This window comes from Gobio gobio (assembly GCF_949357685.1).
Source record: "Gobio gobio genome assembly, chromosome: 4".
In the NCBI taxonomy this organism is placed as follows: Eukaryota; Metazoa; Chordata; class Actinopteri; order Cypriniformes; family Gobionidae; genus Gobio; species Gobio gobio.
The window spans coordinates 59,710,224-59,725,511 of record NC_137100.1 but is presented as its reverse complement, the minus strand read 5'-3'; positions in this window follow the sequence as shown (position 1 = coordinate 59,725,511).

Sequence of the window (15,288 nt, the reverse complement as noted above, 5' to 3'; positions counted from 1 at the left end):
ATCAAACCATCCCTGTGTTTGAGCTCCACCCTCTCGTTCCACTGTCACTTCACGTCTCTCTTTCCATTTTCCTTTCCTTGTCCCACGAACCACAAACAATATCCTATATCAGTGTAATTGGATAATTGATCAAGGAAAAAGTCACACATTTCTGTCTGGCTGAAAGAGGAAAGTCACATACACCTAGGATGGCTTGAGGGTGAGTAAATTATGGGATCGTTTTTGGGTAAACTAACCCTTTTAAGGCCCCCAAAATAAGTCTTATTTTTTAATTCCACCTATTATATAAGGAAAGTTATAGCTGTATTCTCAAATAATGTTAATCACAAAAGCTAGTTTGCAGTCAGTGATGCTAGTATGCCATTTATGACTGTTAATCAAAATCTCTTAACCATGCAAAGCCTGCCATGTGAAGTAATAGTTAGAAGTTGAGTATATTATATTTGATACATCAGGCTTTTATGTCTCATATAGTGAGAATATAGAGCTAATATCTGAGGAGGGAAAACACCAGAGCGGGCTCAGCGCATGCTGAGGAGCACAGTGCGCAGAAGTCACCAACTTTCTGCAGAGTCAAGAGCTACAGACCTCAAACCTTGTGTGGCCTTCAGATTAGCTAAAGAACAGTGCGTAGAGAGCTCATTGGAATGGAGCAGCTGCGTCCAAGCCTTACATCACCAAGTGCAATGCAGTGTCGGATGCAGTGGTGTAAAGCACACAGCCACTGGACTCTAGAGCAGTGGAGACGTGTTCTCTGGAGTGACGAATCACGCTTCTCTGTCTGGCAAGTCTGCCGGGAGAACGATACTTGCCTGACTGCATTGTGCCAAGTGTAAAGTTTGGTGGAGGGGGGGTTATGGTGTGGGGGTTGTTTTTCAGGGGTTGGGTTGGCCCCTTAGTTCCAGTGAAATTAACTCTTAATGCTTTAGCATTGCAAGACATTTTGGACAATTTCATGCTCCCAACTTTGTTGGAACAGTTTTGGGATGGCCCCTTCCTGCGCACCAGTGCACAAAGCGTCGGCCCATAAAGACATGGATGAGCGAGTTTTGTGTGGAGGAACTTGACTGGCCTGCACAGAGTCCTGACCTCAACCCGATAGAACACCTTTGGGATGAATTAGAGCGGAGACTGCGAGCCAGGCCTTCTCATCCAACATCAGTGCCTGACCACACAAATGCGCTTCTAGAAGAATGGTCAAGAATTTCCATAAACGTACTCCTAAACCTTGTGAAAAGCCTTCCCAGAAGAGTTGAAGCTGTTATAGCTGCAAAGGGTGGGCCAACTCCATATTAAACCCTACGGATTAAGAATGGGATGTCATGTTAAAGTTGTTCATGTGTATGTAAAGGCAGGCGTCCCAAATCTTTTGGCAAAATAGTGTACATAAAATGCATATAAATACCAGTCAACACTGTATCTCGAAATAATATGTCTTAGTAAGATGATATTTAAATGCTTAGTTGTATGATCAAAACATATAATGCAATGATGATTAAGAGATTAACAAATAAACGTTCATCAAAAGCCTTATGGATCATATTTGATACTCATATTTTAACAGGATTTTTCTGAAAAAAATATGTATGGATAACCAAGTAAACCTAAGCTGTTTCAATTCAGTAAATGTTCATCTTGAAATATTAAGTAACAATATACAAGTTATTCCCAATTAAACTAAAAGGCCTTTTACTTGCTAAAAAGTCAATTATATCAATCAGACCACAGAAGGCCTGTAGTAGACAGGTTTTACAGCAAAGTTTTGATCATGTTAATAATTCAGAGGCCTTGGAAATGTGTTTATTAAATATGATAGACTCTGTAGGGTTAAACTTGGAGATACAGTAGTGTTACTGGTTTCCAAAATATTTAATTTAGTGTAACACCACTGACAAAATGCATGCCATCTAAAATAACCCTTTTCTATCCCTAATCTTTAGCATAATCTTATATGAATTAATTCATAGAACAATTACAGTATATTAAGATGGATGAGTTTAAATTTTGGATGGATGGACAAATAAATAAATCAGATGCCACCATGCTTGAGGAATGACCCTGGCGTATTCCTACATTGTTCATAAATGATCTAAATAACATTTACATAACTGATCTGTGGGTGGAACAGAAAGCGGTATTATTTTGGATTATTTGCGGTCTGATTCACTAATTATTCAATTAGGGTAGTTTTGCTGGAGGAGCAACTTTCCTCACAAAATAAATAATGAACAGTAGGTTCTCCAAGTCAAAGTGACAGAAACAGACAAAATTTTTAACGCAACACTTTTGATTTTTGCCCCCATTTTTCATGAGCTGAACTCAAAGATCTAAGACTTTTTCTATGTACTATGTATTCATTCATTAGGCCTGCGTAGGAGCAGTAATATTTGCAAATTGCAACTTAAACTTATAATGTTGGCACACTCAGGCCTACACTATCTGTTGCAAATGAGCCATTCCAAGAGATAGTTCACAAAATAAACTACTGGCAGAGACTACTTGCCCCTGGAATAAGGAATAGTCAAAATGTATAATTATGCTGTCTCTATTGTCTGTATGCCAGTATTGATTGCAAAATCTGCACCTCTTCCGTGGCTAATATTAATGTCATATCCTTACTCCGTGAAGTCGAGCAGCAAAAGTCAAGAGACAATGTGCAAATACTACTGGCTCATTTTCAGGTGAACTAAATGTGCAAGACTAGTCTTACATGTCACTGTTTATAACACAGGATGTTCATCTATTACTGGGCCACTTTAAAAAAAAAATTGGGGGCATAAATTAAGAGTATACCCACTTCTCCAGGCACCACTACACCACTGGGAACAACACACTGTGTAATTTAACCCAGAAACAAAATACTTAGTTCTTTTAATAAATAATTAGACAACAATTAAAACTAACATGCACTATGAATGTTTATAAAATAATAATATTTATATATATATATATATTATTGTTAGTAAATTAATTTTATAATATATAATATTAAGCAGAAAAATGTAGGCAAATTATTGATCAAATATATCATTAAATCATAAGTAATTCCTTTAGTTATCCGTTTACTAGAGTGTGTTTCCTGTCCATATTTGACATCAGAAAGGAAGGGGACTGCTACTGATTACTCATGTGGAGGAGCCTTCAGGAAATCACTCTGTACGTGGGAGGGCTGGTGAGTAACACTGCTTGTTTGTAAATTATATTGGCCTTGACCTCTGAGCGACAAGAGCGACTCTTTCATCTGCCTGAAAGAGCGGTGATATTTACAACATGGTGGGAGGAAGCGTGCTTTCTATGCCATTTCCATACACTTCACAGAATACGTCTTTGTTTCTGCTGGACCAGGGACCGCCCACTTTTTCAGCAGATTCAGGGATTTCATTTTTTCTTCAACAGTCTTCAATAAAATGTTTTAAAACAATAATCGGTAACACTTCATTAGTTAACAACATTAGTTAACAGGAACTAATAATGAACTGCGCTTATAAAGCATTTATTTATCTTTGTTAATGTTCATTTCAACACTTACTAATACTTTATTCAAATCTTGTTAACATTGGTTAATGCACTGCGAACTAACATGAACAAACCATGAACAGCTGGATTTTTATGAACTAACGTTAACAAAGATTAACTAATGTAGAACAGAGGTGTTGTTTATGGTTAGTTCATGTTAACCAATGTTAACTAATACAACCTTATTGTAAAGTGTTTCTAAATAATCATACTAAGCAGTTCTGAGTTAACTGCAAAACTACAAACGTTGACATAATCATACTGATACATTTAGCTATGACATCACTGGAATAAATTGCATTTTAAAATATATTCAAACAGAAAACACTAAGCTTAAATTGCAAATATAATATTTCACAATATTACTGTCTTACTGTGTTTTAGATGGCACCTGAGCATAAGAGACTTCTATCAAAAACATAATAAAAATCTTTCTGACCTCACAGTGACATTTGGCATAATATCATTGCAAGAGCTCATTGTAGGTTTGTCTTTTATACAGTTGTGTGTTATCTTAAATGGGTCATGGACTGGCTTTTAAAAAAAAAAAATGTATACTGTTGTCTGAGGTCAACTTATGACGTTCGTGTGGTTTTTACATTCAAAAACATCATAATGAATAAGTAATAGGCTATTTTCTGCCCTGGTTTTGAGGCTCTGTCAAGAAACGCTTGGTTTCTATGGGCGTGCCGCACTGAAGACTTGGAAGTAAACGCCCACGGATAGGATTGGATAAGATTTGCATATTTAATGAGCTTCAGCTCCCCTCAGTACAACGTGAGGGATTGTTTTTAAAGGATTAGTTCACTTTTAAATAAACTTTTGCTGAAAATGTACTCACCCCCATGTCATCCAAGATGTCCATGTCTTTCTTTCTGCAGTCGAAAAGAAATTAAGGTTTTGGATGAAAACAGTCCAGGGTTGTTCTCCATATAATGGACTTCAATGGGCTACAAACGGTCAGTGTTGCCACAGTTACTTTGAAAAAGTAACTTAGTTACTTTACAGATTACTTGATTTTAAAAGTAACTAAGTTACTTTACAGATTACTTGATTTTAAAAGTAACTAAGTTAGATTACAAGTTACTTTATTAGTTACATTCATCAGTTGCCGACAACACCTCTGCAGCCTCAACATAAAAATGACAACCGTTTTTGCCAACACTAAACATAAAACATGTTACTAAACATAAAACCCTAAACATGTTAATGAAAAGGTACAAATTACTTTGTGTTCTTATTAAATACATTTATGAAAAACAATTTATATTTAATTTTTAATTTATATTTATATATGAATGTAAATAATTATATGGGCCTACACAAATAATATAAAATTACAAGATTTATATTTTATTGTAAACGTAATGTGCAGCTCTGTAAAGGGACAACAAATATATGATCGATCCGTGAGAACAATATATTTTTTAATAATCTTTAAGTGCACAAAACTATGAAAATATATGAAACGGTTCAAAACAGAGCGGCAACAAAGCGCTTATGCGCATCCCGGGTGCAGAATGATGCGCTTAAAGCAACATTGAATCAGAGTGTGCAGGGCAGCGCGAGTGCACATTGAAAAGTTCACGGCATAAAGAGAAGATGAGCGTTGAGCGCACAAATCCTAGTCTACTATGTAGCCTATATCGGTCCAAACATTCACTGATTATTTGTTTCTTCACAGTTTTTAATTCTTGTGCGTGTGATGCTAATTAATAGTCCTTGTGTTGTCACCCGAGTAGCGAGCACAACATCTTTCAGAAACCGCTAGATAAACTCCAGGAAGATAAATTATTTTATCAACATATCAAGTATTATAACGGGAATATATCATATGTGAGCTTTACCGCTGACTGCTGACTGGAACCGAACGACGCGCAGTTTTGCTGAATGGAGAATGATTGAGCTACAGCGGAGGAAAGACATTCAGCAATGGAATGGCTTTAGATGACTTTGTAGGCTACTAGCAAATAATAATATACTAATAATGATTGCTGAAGGATAATGTGACAATATATATTTCTGATGATTATTTAATTATCACGACATGCCTAATCTGAAGTGACTGCCTGTCTTGAGTTTTGTCGACAGACGGAGGCGGCAAGAAATTTGACGGAGCGGCCGCTTCGTAATTCTCTATGCAGGAAAAACCCTGCTGAGACTAAACAAGAAAGCAAAAATAAATATTTTTACTGAGGAAAATGACAAAAAAAGTAACTCACAGTGACTTGGATAAGTTACTTTAATCTGATTACTGGTTTGGAAATAGTAACGCGTTAGATTACTCGTTACTGGAAAAAGTGGTCAAATTAGAGTAACGCGTTACTAAGTAACGCGTTAGCATCACTGCAAACGGTTCAAGGTCCAAATGACAGTTTCAGTGCAGCTTCAAAGGGCTTTAAACAATACCAGACGATGAATAAGGGTCTTATCTAGCGAAACGATAATAAATACTGCTCGGTTTCTCGCAGAAACTGATCGTTTCCCTAGATAAGACCCTTATTCATCGTCTGGTATTGTTTAAAGCCCTTTGAAGCTGCACTGAAACTGTCATTTGGACCTTGAACCGTTTGTAGCCCATTGAAGTCCATTATATGGAGAACAACCCTGGACTGTTTTCATCCAAAACCTTAATTTCTTTTCGACTGCAGAAAGAAAGACATGGACATCTTGGATGACATGGGGGTGAGTAAATTATCAGCAAAAGTTTATTTAAAAGTGAACTAATCCTTTAAAGGGTCTGGGGAAACGCTCACAGGGCTCGCAAAATGTTATCAAACAAACACAATGATTCATCTCTCATCCACCTGCGATTGATTGGAATGTTATTTTTTTTTATTACTTGGCCTGCCCGATCGGTGGATATTACCGTGAACCATACACACACACGCGCGCGCAAGAAAGGAATGTTATTTCACGATTTAAGATTTTTTTGAAAAACACATAACGCCGGGACGTTGGGCTTTGCGAACCCTGGCCTGTTACAAGTCCGCGTCTGATCACGAATGAACCAATAACACCTCAAATAAAGGATTCTCCAGGCTGTGACAGCGTGCTAAGGTAAGCTCAGTTAGACACGTACACATAATCCCTACGATCTGTAACAATGCAATACTATCACATATACAAAACATGTTTTACTCACATAAGTGTGTTGCACCATTCCTGTCGGATCCAATATAGAAGGCACAGCATTGTGTTTTAATCTCAATATGTCTGCAAATCCAGTGTCGACCTGTGTCTTGTTTACAATCGATGCCGCGGTGAAATGAAGCGAACAAACGTGCAATGTCTTACGCACGTGAGCTGGAACCGGCATGTTTATTGCTCAGTAGCGTGACCCGTTTAGCTCCACGAGTCGGTGGGCGGGCTTGAGGCGGCGCTTCTGCATTCGATGACGTCACGGGTCGACATATTCTGAGATCGAGTGTTTTCTGGGCCTGGTGCCAATAAAAGCTTTTCTTTGACCAACAAGGAAGTTTTCAGCTCTGAAACTTACAGGATATTCTTATATCACGATGAACTTTTATATATCAAAGGCTGAATGAAAAGTTGATTACTCAATTCATCACCCCTTTAAAGGTTTATAGGTTAAAGGGACACTATGTAACTTTTGGCCCTCTGGATGCAATTTGCAGACGAACATTGTTTTGGTTGTGCTTCGGCTCTGCGTGTCTGTGTGTATGAATTCACTTCTAGTCTTAAGAGATGTGATCAGTTTAGATGGAAAGGAACTCAAGCTGACTAGCTGAAGTCGTTACTGTACACATTTTTTCTAAACTCAGTTCACTGTTCTCAAAACAGTTAACACAGTAATCTGAACACTTTGTAATTGTCCTAAACATTTTCCTTCATTTCATGCAAATTACAAATCACATGTATAATTTTCTCAGTAGTTCATACAGCCAACCAAAACTTTAATATATCAGAGGGGAAAAAGCTATTGCACTCTTTTTATTGGTTTTTACAAAAATCACAATCATTTGTGCACCATTTTTACAAAAAAAAAAAAAAAATTATTTGTTAAATTCTCAGTTGCTCTTCTCGCCGAATTCTCAATCGGGGCCGCACGACACAGAAAGGCTTCTATATTTTTCACCTCCCTCAATGAAATCCACTTTCCATAGGGTGATAAGGAGCAAATTTAGCAAAATTGTGTAGCTGTGTGGGACAATGTCCACTTGCGCCATTCAACACTGGTTCAAGAGTGGTTCTAATTTCAGGATGATGTTCTTTCCAGCATATTCTCCTGGAAAGTATATGATTGCAACCCTTACAACCAAGTAATAAATAATAATTTTTTGCAATTATATAGCGTTTTTCTGGGTACTCAAAGCGCTTTACATGGGGGGAATCTCCTCAACCACCACCGATGTGCAGCACCACCTGGATGACGCGACGGCAGCCATATTGCGCCAGAACACCCACCACACACCAGCTGATTGGTGGAGAGGAGACGGAGTGATGAAGCCAATCAGTGAATGGGGATGATTAGGAGGCCATGATGGACAGAGGCCAATGGGCAAACCTGATACACCCCTACTCTTTTTCGAAGGACATCCTGGGATTTTGAATGACCACAGAGAGTCAGGACCTCGGTTTAACGTCTCATCCGAAGGACGGTGCTTGTTACAGTATAATGAGAGGCAAGATCTATAACGTTCATTGATTCAATGATTGCAGTACATTTATTTATTTGCTTACTATATATATTTTTTAGGCGAAAACTCATCGTTATAAAACTAAACTCAAAGAACTTTGAAGGACACGATTAAATAACATGTATAACAGGCACTTTCATTGATGTATTTGTGCATCTACAGCTGAATTTGTTATCAAATCAACAGAGAACACACTTGTAGTTTTGATGTTACTATTTATTTTTAAAAAATGCATTACTAGAATAAACTGCAGTGCTTCGAATACTCAACTGTTTGTGTTGGATAAGAGTGTGTTTAGTTTGCTGCGTTAATTGAGAGCAATACATTCATTTGGAGAAATGTGTCAAATCGATCGAGAAAATCTGTAATAGACACCATACTTCCTTGAAAATAAATTCCAGCACAGTGCTACAACAACCATAAGGAAATGAGCTTTCACAATAGATAATGATTTATATTTATAACTCTGTTAGAGAGCTACATACTGTATCTTAAAATATGCGGGCTCCATTGTTTTGTCTCAAGACGCACACCAGTAATGTTTTTTTTTCTTTCTAATACATGGTTATAAAAGCTGTTTTAATGTCCTAATTGAACTAAGGCCTAATCCTGGTTTAATCTAAGCCCTGTCCTTGAAACCGGGCCTTTATGTTTGGTGAGCCACAGATGCAAAATAACTGTCATATTCATACAGTACAAAAAACTTACACATGCAGACTCAACACAACCTCCACAAAAACAAAGATAAGGAACAGACAAAACTCTTGCCAGTTCCCATGAAGGATACACATAACCAGCCCACACACACACACACACACACACACACACACACACACACACACACACACACACACACACACACACACACACACACACACACACACACACACACACACACACACACACACACACACACACACACACACACACACACAAACACAAACACACACTTTTAATTAATTTGTCAAAATCTCTTTCTACCTCAGTAACATGTTCAAAGCAAAAGCACAACCGTGCATTGTGGTTCACATGCTGTACACAAGAACGAGAATAGTAACACAAACATGACTGATCCGGTCTGGCCACAGTCTTTCTTCCAGTTTAAACATCTTTTGACGTACATTAGCATTAGCTGCGACTATACAAAGGCAGAGATGTGTCACATGAGCGAGACGATGCATTATGACATCACCACTCGCCCAACTGTCTGGAAGAATCTGTGGTGATCAGTCTAACCCAACATTTGGGTACATTAAAATCATCTCACTGTACAATTAAACCGTCTCTAGAGCAGAACTGGTAATGTCTGTTGATATCTGATCCAAATCCACATAGAAACAAACAGCACACCTTATAATCAGTCCAGGCTGTAACATTTATTTTTAAGACCAGATTTGTCTGTAACACTTTACAATGAGGTCTAATTTGTGCAATAATCTAACTGCATTATTTAACATGATCACACATAATGCACCATGTTGAAGCCTATTTTTTTTAATTAACCAACTCTAACAAAGATGGGTACCCACATGAAAAAATACTATAGTATATTATAGTAAAATTACAGTAAAATTACTCTAGTAAATACTATAGTGTTTTTGAACCATACTAAAGTAAAGATACTACAGTAAATTGTAGTATATTATAGTATTTACTACCCTTTGTGGTAACACTTTAGAATAATGGTCATTACTTAAAATTTGTTAATGTATTAACTAACATGGACTAACCATGAGCAATACATTTGTTACTGTATTTGTTCGTCTTTGTAAACGTTAGTTAATATAAATCCAGCTGTTCATGGTTTGTTCATGTTAGTTCACACTGCATTAACTAATGTTAACAAGATTTTGATAAAGCATTAGTAAATGTTAAAATTAACAAAGATAAATAACTGCTTTATAAGTGCAGTTCATTATTAGTTCATGTTAACTAATGTAGTTAAAGGGTTAGTTCACCCAAAAATGAAAATTCTGTCATTAATTACTTACCCTCATGTCGTTCGACACCCGTCAGACCTCCGTTCATCTTCGGAACACAAATGAAGATATTTTAGTTGAAATCTGATGGCTCTGAAAGGCCTCCATTGGCACAATGCACGGTTCACTCTCAAGACCCTTAAAAGACACTAAAGACGTCGTTACAAAGTCCATCTCACTACAGTGCAGGTTCTACAATAACTTTATGGAGTGACGAGAATAGTTTTTGTGCGCAAAAAAACCCTAAATAACGACTTATATAGTGATGACGATTTCAAAACACGGCATCATGAAGCTTCGAAGCGTTAACTAATGTTAACTAATGACCATTATTCTAAAGTGTTACTCACTTTGTTAATTTACTGTAGTATATTTACTATAGTACGGTTCAAAAACACCATAGTATTTACTAGAGTAATTTTACTATATTATACTATAGTATTTTTTCATGAGGGTCATAATAGAATTGCTGTATTGCTCATTGTTAGTTTACGTAATGTTAACAAAAGAGACCTTATCAAGGCTTCTGCAGTGTGCTATTTTTAGACCTTTTGCATAGCATAGCTTACTGATGTATTGATTTCAAAATTCAGAAAAAGTCCAGATCGTTTAGTGCAAAGTATCACTTTACTTCCTTCTTCAATTTTCCATCACATCCTTCTTGTGGAAGTCACTGAAGTTACAGAGAAATTGATTTCCCCATTTCTGAGGTTTCGAGAGTTGGATGGCAGAGTGCACTCATGTTCTCAATGGTTTGTTTGGTTTTGTCAGCCATACAAGGCAAGCGAGTTGGCCAGCATGACGACTTTTCCATTGCGTAGGCCGCTCATTACTGGAGCGCGGTGAAGTTCGGGTCAGATTCGTGAATGAACTCTGGCGAGAAGGCGCCATCTGGTGGACATGCGGGGTAGTGGCGGCTCGCTACCAGACTTAAAGGGTTAGTTCACCCAAAAATGAAAATTCTGTCATTAATTACTTACCATCATGTCGTTCGACACCCGTAAGACCTCCGTTCATCTTCAGAACACAAATTAAGATATTTTAGTTGAAATCTGATGGCTCTGAAAGGCCTCCATTGGCACAATGCACGGTTCACTCTCAAGACCCTTAAAAGGTACTAAAGACGTCGTTACAAAGTCCATCTCACTACAGTGGTTCTATAATAACTTGTGACGAGAATAGTTTTTGTGCGCAAAAAACCCCTAAATAGCGACTTATATAGTGATGACGATTTCAAAACACGGCATCATGAAGCTTCGAAGCGTTATGAATCAGGGAGTCGAATCATGATTGGGATCGCGTGTCAAACCGGCAAACTGCTGAAATTTGGCGATTCAAACTGCTGAATCGACTCACTGATTCATAACGCTTCGAAGCTTCATGATGCCGTGTTTTGAAATCGTCATCACTATATAAGTCGCTATTTAGGGTTTTTTATCTTCATTTGTGTTCTGAAGATGAACGGAGGTCTTACGGGTGTCGAACGACATGAGGGTAAGTAATTAATGACAGAATTTTCATTTTTGGGTGAACTAACCCTTTAAAGTATTATTATTATTATTATTATTTTTTACATGACTCTGATAAACTTTGATAATGCACTCGCTGTGTAATCGAGACAATATGAGACGATATGACTTTAGTAGCTGTGCTGGTGTGTGAGAGAAATAATCAACATTGCATATGCAATAGGCTACAACCAATCATTATGTAGGGTAATAAGACAAGTTGTGTCTCAAGTTTTGTATACACCGCATAACATTACATCAGGCATAACATTACGACAGGTGAAGTGAATAACACTGATTATCTCTTTATCACGGCACCTGTTAGTGGATGGGATATAGGCCTATTAGGCAGCAAGTGAACATTTTGTCCTCAAAGTTGATGTGTTAGAAGCAGGAAAATGAGTTCGACAAGGGCCAAATTGTGATGGCTAGATGACTGGGTCAGAGCATCTCGAAAACGGCAGCTCTTGTCGGGTGTTTCTGGTCTGCAGTGGTCAGTATCAAAAATGGTCCAAGGAAGGAACAGTGGTGAACCGGCGACAGGGTCATGGGGAGCGACAACTGGAACGTGCGGTACGATCAAACAGACGAGCTACTGGAGCTCAAATCGCTCAAGAAGTTAATGCTGGTTCTGATAGAGAGGTGTCAGAATACACAGCGCATCACAGTTTGTTTCGAATGTGGCCGCAGACCTGTCAGGGTGCCCATGCTGACCTCTGTCCACCGCCGAAAGCACCAACAGTGGGCATGTGAGCATCAGAACTGGACCGGAGCAATGGAAGAAGGTGGCCTGGTCTCATGAATCACGTTTTCTTTTACATCACATGGATGTCCGGGTGCATGTACGTTGATTACCTGGGGAACACATGGCACAGGATGCACTATGGGAAGAAGGCAAGCCAGCGGAGGCAGTGTGATGCTTTGGGCAATGTTCTGCTGGGAAACCTTGGGTCCTGCCCTCCACGTGGATGGTACTTTGACACGTACCACCTACCAAAGCATTGTTGCACAAAAACGAGTTTGAGGTGTTGACATGGCCTCCAAATTCCCCAGATCTCAATCCAGTCAAGCATCTGTGGCATGTGCTGAACAAACAAGTCCGATGCATGGAGGCCCCACCTCGCAACTTACAGGACTTAAAGGATCTGCTGCTAACCTCTTGGTGCCAGATACCACTGCACTTCAGGGGTCTAGTGGAGTCCATTCCTCGACGGGTCAGGGCTGTTTTGGCTGCAAAAGGGGGACTTATACAATATGTACTTATGCGCTGTGTGTAGTGTATGAATTTTACAAGCACTGCGTCGCCTACTTATGCCCTAAAAGTGTGTACTGTTTTTGTGAAGAAAAAGTACATACTTTTAAGAGTGTAGCAAAATAGTAGGCAAGCTTTGGGACATACTTTGTCATACAGCTCTGTCACTTAGTTAAGTGCATCCTGTCACCGTTTAAACGGCCCTGTCAATCATCTTGTCACAGTTAAAATCCAACACATTTCATTTAATTTCCTACCCTTTCGGAGAGAAATATAGTAGCACGGTGAATTGCCAGTCCTGGGTTGGAGACTCTCATGTGTTTGCAATTTGCATAATGATGAATTTAAAAGTTAATGAGCAAATGCATCTTTACGCATCAAAAGTACACAATACTGTCTCATGTAATGTGGACAACATTTGGATACTTATCCTTTCATCAGGTTAGATACTGATTATTAACAAAGTCGCTTTAAGACAAGTCAGAGGTTATTTTGTCATTTATCATTGGAGTCTGATAGCCCCTCCCCCTCGCTACGTAATTAAAGCGGCGAGTGCATGGCTGCATCTGAAATTGCATACTTCCCTACTATATAGTAGGCTAAAAACAGTATGTGACAAAAGAACTTCACAGTCGTCATAAAAGAGTAGGCAAAGGCTACCCAGATGACCTACTACTTCCGGTGAGTATCCCATGAAGCCACATGACAATGACAACATGGCGGATGTAGTACGTCTGAATTACATTCATACTACACACACTCATACTACATAGAACATACTTTTTAGCTGTCGTGAAGTACTTATTCAAAATAAGTACCAACTCAAGAAAGTATGTAATTTTGGACAAGTCAAATTTTTATGCCCTTCCCTCTGTTCACTCTGATGTACGTCATGGCTCACTTTGCACCAGTGCCTACTACTGGCGGAACCCTTGAAATGTGTTTAAATAGAAAGCCCTGCTCACTTGGAATCTGCAATTATTTAGTTTTTTCCCTAATGAATTCGTTTTACACACCATTTTATAGGCCTGTATGTATGCTTGGGCTGTTGGAGAAAAATATAAAACAATTACACAAACGAAAATGATAACAATACAATAAACTATAACAGTCAGCATAACAAGTATTAAATGTGGATAAATGTCAAAATAACGGCAATATCATACATTAGAATTGTGTGAGGTGGGTGTAATACAGTGGTGCAGGTAGGCCAAAACGTGGAAGTGAGTTAGCATTTTAGCACTTTCGGTTCCATCGCCTCGAAGTCAATGTTTTTTTTAATGGGATTTTTGTTAAATGGCTGAAATAAGGTCAGTGGTGAACACAAGCTCAAGACGCTTTCACGTTTTATTCTACGACATAAAATACATCAGTATTACCCCACTTTTGATTTTTTTAAGCTGTCATGTGTCTTGAAAAAGGTGGTTGCTAACAAGTAGCTAAATGGGACTACAGAGGCAGTCGAGGAGATTAAACGTCATCACGTAGTCAAATAAACTCAGTCCGCTTTTACAGCCTCATTAATTGTGCTCTTATAAAATTTTCGAAATCAAACGTTCTGTGAAAATGTTTTGAGATAAAAACTGAAAGAGTTGTCGGAAGCTTAATGATGGTGACGTTAAATTAGAGCGACCGTGGTGTTGTTCGTTTACATCTTTAGCGTTTTTACTTCTGGCGACTGCATTTAGGCGTCAAAATTCATAAAAGTTGTGTTCATCTGTGATCATTTTCTTGATGGAAAAAACGTGTAAGTATCGTAAACTTAGAGCTTGTTTTTTGCGATAATCCAAAAGCTATTGGCTACCAGGGAACCAGCGTGATGCTAACTGCCGGTTGGCCAACAAAGTGATGTCAAACCTGCACCACTCTATTAAGCGTGACCTGCTGTGACGTCACAATCATGGTGCATTGTGATCTGGATCTGCCTGAAGTGTACATGTTGAGTAGACTCACTCCCTCTGTCAAAATCAAGGGGACATGAAGTGTCCAACAAGTGCATAATCAGGGTATTTGTATTTAATGTACATTTGGTATTTAAAAACTGTACCAAATGTACCAGGGCATTGGCCAATACACAAGGAGTTCAGTTCAGTGACGAGAAAAAAGTTAATAAAGCAAGAAAACACTTCTTTACTGTGGTATAGCACAACCTGCTGTAGATTGTTTTTATTATGTACAGCAGAAGATCAGAAGAATCAACGGCACTATCACAGCTAACAGGGAACGTTCTCAGATCTTTGGTTAATGTTGTGGCAAGGTCCTCTCAAAGTTATGAACAAACTTCTTCCAGTGATGTTCCATAGAACATTAGTTCAAAGTTATCTGGTCTTTAATAATGTTCTCAAAACCAGAGCACAGAAACATTATCGATC